The following is a 5,478-nucleotide window of genomic DNA, read 5'->3' as shown; positions in this document are numbered from 1 at the left end:
GAGATGGGCTTCTCCGGTCGTCTCAGTTGATACCACTCCGATGCTCGAGCAGGTGAACAGGAACTATGTGTTCCTCATCAGCCGGGCTCTTCCACAGCAATATCTGCTTTACAGCGTTGCAGGCAAGGCCGGTAGCTGACTGCAGGGCACAGAGTCAGGAAAAATAGCTTCTGCTTTGGCATGTGGAATTAGAGCGGTTTTGAGACCTAGAGATGAGAAGAGACAGACAGGTGAACAGCGTCTGAGTAATATCACTGCATCTTTTAGAAGGATTTTTAAAGCAGACCAAAGATGCTTTTATGCAACTTCTTAGAACTCTGCTTGCTCTATTACTTCAATCAATAGCAAGTGTCAAATTGTTTTTGCAAAGGTTTTCTGGGTTTTCTTTAATTTTTATTCTTTAGTTCACTGAAATAGCAGGTCTCTTTTTTTAGATAGACATAAAAGGGGCTGACAAAACCTGCTGCTTCATTATCTCCAGGTGAATTCTGTATTCTGCTCCTTCGCTCCTCTTAGCTTCCTGCTCTGTCTCCTCTGAAGTACCACAGAGCTTTCCACCTGCCTTTTTTTTAATTTGTTGATATTTATTTACAAGACAAAAAGCTTTATCAATTAATCCACTGCATATGCTGTCTGAGCTAGCCCCAACCTTCATCAGAATGGAGAACAAGCCCTGCTGACAAGTTAGGGCCAGATCCTGCGCTGCTTCCTTGCAGCACAGCACCATGGAGGTGAGTATCATTGCCCACCTTCCCCCTCCAAAGCAGCAGGTGGGATGCTGAGGGATGGAGTCCCCTGGATGAACCTTCAGGGAGAATTCCCCATGTGCAGAGGGCTCTGACCCTTTTTCTGTAGCCTCTGGGAAGGGGGTTCCTATACCTCTGGAGCCTACCACGACATGGAAGGCTCCTTATTGGTGCTGGCTCAGGTGGGTCCCCAGGTGTCCCTGGGCTGCTGGTGGGCTGGCAGCCTGCACCCACGTCCCCATCACTGTGACAGGGGAGAGGCGGAAGGGAAAAGCCTTATAAATCGCAAAACCTTGACTTGTACATTGGAACAGATGGAGATCATAAGGGACAGGGATCCTCTTCCTTCAGTGTAAGGCGGCTTCCACCCGGCAGAGTGGGGGGCATGAACAGCAAGTGAGAACGGCCCAATTGTAACTGCCCTCTGATGGTGGGAAAAAGGATCCTCCACCCATCTGTTACTGCCTACACTCGCTACGGCACCCTTACTTGGAGGCTGAGCAAAGGACCTGACAGCCTGTTCTGGTACGAGTCACCCCACAGGCTACCCCAGGGAGTCTCTGGACCATATGAGGAGATTCATCAGGTGCTGGGCGATGCTGGGAGAGAACGGGATGCTCCTGCAGGGATGCACTTCCCTAGGAGATCCTGACAAAGCCTTGTAGCTGAGAGCAGAAGCTTGTAATACTGTCCTGCCATGGGTGAGGACACCGGTGGGTCTGTGCTGGGTATAAGCAAGGACAGCTTATAATTCTCACTTCTTTATGAGAATGATGGATTAATCCTGTCTTTGCTAATCCACCAGGACAGAATAGCTGCCGTAAGACTCCTCCAAGCTGCAACGGGTGCTCACAGCTGTATGAGCCAGAGGTTGTTAAGCACACAGTTAACTCCCACAGACCGACTATTTCCTGCTTTTTTTTATAACCATTTCTCCAGGCAAGTCTCTCCTGGTATTTTAAAAATTCATTTTAATCAATTTAAAATTAATAAAGAAACAGTGAAATCCTTAGGGCCTGAAAGCTCCAATCTCTGCCACGCTGGAAGTGATGAGTCAGCTCCAGCCTGGCCGCCACAGAGCCTGCGGAGGGACGCCTCCAAAGCGCTGCCGCTGCGCTGAATTAGGTCACTTGGTTTGCTATTTACAGAGAGGGAACCGCCTCTGCGATTGCACGCTTCCTTCCTTCTGATGTGAACGAGCTGCTGTACTCCGAGGGCACAACCGCCGGCAACACCTTGCTGTCGCCACAGATGCTGTGGCTCTGTCCTGGGCATTCACCGGGCGGGAGCACAGCCGAGCCTCTCCGAGGGGAGGGAGAGGACTGCGGCCACCAGCAGCGGGACGCGGTGACACGCAGGGTCCCGTCCCACTCTACCGTGCCAGGCAGTGTCTCCTCAGGGGGACCCTGGACTCCTGCCCTGGTTACTACCCCATGCTCTGCTCAGGCCAGGAATGGAAACTCACTATCCTGAGAGCCAGTCCTATGGCTCCTGCCCCTGCCCAAAGCCAAGACTCACGCCCAGGCCCAGCTCCGCTCGCTTCACAAGAGAACACGCGCTCCCTCGGCGCCAGAGCAGAGCCGCAACGCTCCCTTGCTAATCACCCGGGTCTAATTGCTGTGCCGCGGTCCTAACAGGCAGCTCCTACGGCAGCTCTCCAGGGGATTAACATTAAGCCTTCGCTTTGTATACTAATGCGGCACGTGAGGAAAAGCAGTTCCCACCTCGTGTGCCCACAGCACGTGAGCCACGCAGGCCGGTCACCGGCGTGTCTGTGGGCCACAGCAGTGCTTGGATGCCAGCACCCCGGCAGGGCCAGCCTGGGGTGGCAGTGGGAGGTGGGCATCCATAGGCTGTAGGCAAGAAGAAACTCTCTGCCCCGCTCCCCACACCCAGTGCCAGGGGACAAGGGAGGCTGAGGAGCTGTTACAGTGCTCTTGCAGCATCAAAGTTCCTGGATTGTAGCAGGGGAGCGGGAACAGGACTCATGGAAGGGCAGAAGCCCTCGTAGCCTGCCCACGACATCCTGCATTTGGACCTCTCTACCTGCTGACCCGGCTCAGGCTTCCCCAGCACGCCCTTCTTGGGGACCCTGAGGAAGGGCACAGGGATCCCCAACGCTGAGGGCCAATCCCCAAAGGCACACGATGCAACTGCTGCTCCCCTGGGCTGGGAAAAGGGGGTCAGAAAAGCTCTATGCTAGCCCTTTGGGGAACAGCCAGGCTCTGCTGGAAGCAGAAAGGCTGCCCATCAGCTGGCAGCTACGCTGAAAACCAGATCTGAATCACCACCAGCTTACAGCGTTTATCTGAAAACATCGGTGACCCGCTTTGGAAAAATCAAGCATATAGCATCCCATGACAGCCGGCACCACCTCTGCATCCCTGCCCAGCTCCACACCGGTGTGGAAAGGACTGGCCAGATGGGAAAGCGGAGAAGTCAGCTCAGCTGCCTTGCCCTGGCAGAATCCAGGGCCCAAACTCTCCTCTCATGCTCCTTGATTTCACTCCTAGATGCAGTTCGCCTAATGCCAGTTTTCCCCCCCTGTGCTGGAGCACCAAGAGAATCAGACACAGCGAGGGTCTCCCCTCAGCGAGAGAGGAACAGGCAGAGCTCGGCTGGGCCGTACAACGGGAACAAAACAGTCACGAAGAACCACTTGCACTTTCTGAAAAGAAGCAGTTTCACTTCCCCTGCAAGCAGTGGCTCCAAATAACAAGATGCCTTGAGTAATTAACTGAATGTTCTTTGGATAGAGCTTGTAAAAGGAGCTTATACATATTAAACAAGAAAGATCTACTGTCTATAACTTGTTCTTTACTACAAACAGAAGGTTTGGACCGAATCCATTTTAGAGCAAACTTTACAAGGGCCTTACACTGAAATTATTCAATAGAAAGAACTGAACAGAGTCCAGGGCATTTGTGAGGGGCTGACCACAAAAAGCAAGGTTTGTGGTCGGTTTGTTTGTTTTTTTAAGAAAATCAAATACTCTTCTCTTTTTTTGGCATTAACACGACAGAGCTGTAAAGGTTTAGCAGTAGGACTGCATTAGCCTCCAAGAAACACACAAAACAACTGCTCCCTTAGCTAGATCAGTTGCTAGAGCAAGTGTTGCCTTTATCAGAGCTGCAAGTGGAAAGGAATTCCTCATTAATGCACTGAAGGACAAAGGAGCTTCTCTGTAACAAGGGCCCGTACAGTGCTAGGTGCTGGGACTACAGTATCGGTGTATCCTGACATACGCTTGCCCACCGTAGCCTGCTGCTCCATCGGGAGAATTAACACTTTGGTAGTAAAGCAAAATAATTCTACTCTATGAATTACTATTTTTTACTTGCAACAAGAACCGAAAGCTAACATCCTGCAGTCAGGATAAGGTAATCACAGCAACGTGGAGCTCTTCTAGGTAGAAAAACAACAGCTACTCGGCATCAGCTTTGCTGTGTAAGACTCAGATGCTCCACTGTCTCTGGAATGTATTGTAATAGCAGGCAGTTAATACTGCCGTGTGGCCTGCGAAAAATGGCATGTAGAGGAAAGACAGGGAAAATGTTGGAATTATTTAAATGGGTTTGTTTTGATACCACTAGAAAAAAAGCTGCCTGAGTAAACCAGTCTTTAGCCCTTTATCTTTACAAATGGCCTTTAAAGAATAAAAGAGCTGCTGCCCTCCTGTGCCTCTGCCCTGAATCTGATATTATATTCATGTGGGAGCCAGCGAAAGCAGCCATGTCATGTAGCAGCAAGAGGCACCGGGAAAGCCTTGGGAGGCCAGCAGAGGCAGAGCTCACCAACTCCCATCCCCCAAACAACCTGGCCCAAGAAAATCCAAAGGGGATCCCCCCCCACCCCTCCCGCAACTGCATGAGATGACCGCTGCAATCCTGCAACTCAGCGTGCCAGCCAAAGACACCTCCTTTGGCCAGTAAACTGTTAAAAGCAGCCACGTTCTTCTGCTAAGGGGAGAAAGCTCGGATGGTGCGACCTTTCCCAGCTGTTGGTAACTGGCTCAGTACAAAAGGTCAGGCTGGGAGTTATCCACAACACAGGGCTTTCCACGCTCCTGGCAGGCTGTCTCCCGCCAGCTATTCCAGAAGCCAACTCAAGCGCAAGTGGTATATGGCCTGGGAAGACACCAAGAGAAATCAGCTAGAGGACCAGGCTCACTTCTGAGTCCAGCTCCTCACAACAGCCTTCAGAAAAGTCCAGGCACTTCAGGGACCCAGAGCTCTAACGTTCCTGCTTACCAGCTGCCTCAACTCACAAATGTCTGTGTTCCTGAAGTTACAGTCTCGGGAGACCTAGAGAAAAATCTCCTGAATATACCGGGAAGCACGTCAGTCTTAACACCGCAGAGCAGCCTAGCGTCTATTTTGTGCCTAAGCCTCTCGTATTCAAGAGGCGGTTTTGTCTCTTCCAGAGAGGAGCAATGTGACAAAATTATTTCCTGCTCACCTATTAATATTCAGCTGTGATAGAGACAAAAGATTTTGGCTCGTGCCCTCACTTGCTCACTGAAGAGAAAGAAAGATGAACCAAAATGGTTGAACAAGTTTATTTTTAAAATTAATAAGTGGGTGTTTTTAATGATAGAAACTGAAGTCCTGCTTCCTTGGAAGGCTGCAGGGTGACTAAGACCCAGTGCAATGGTAAATGATAAAATAAACCTGTAACATTTGTGCATGAGATTCAAAAAGCTTTCCTCGAATGTCACCGACTGAGCGTCACA

Source organism: Egretta garzetta, unplaced genomic scaffold (genome assembly GCF_000687185.1).
Source record: "Egretta garzetta isolate BGI_Z169 unplaced genomic scaffold, ASM68718v1 scaffold172, whole genome shotgun sequence".
NCBI lineage: Eukaryota > Metazoa > Chordata > Aves > Pelecaniformes > Ardeidae > Egretta > Egretta garzetta.
This window is presented reverse-complemented; position numbering follows the sequence as displayed.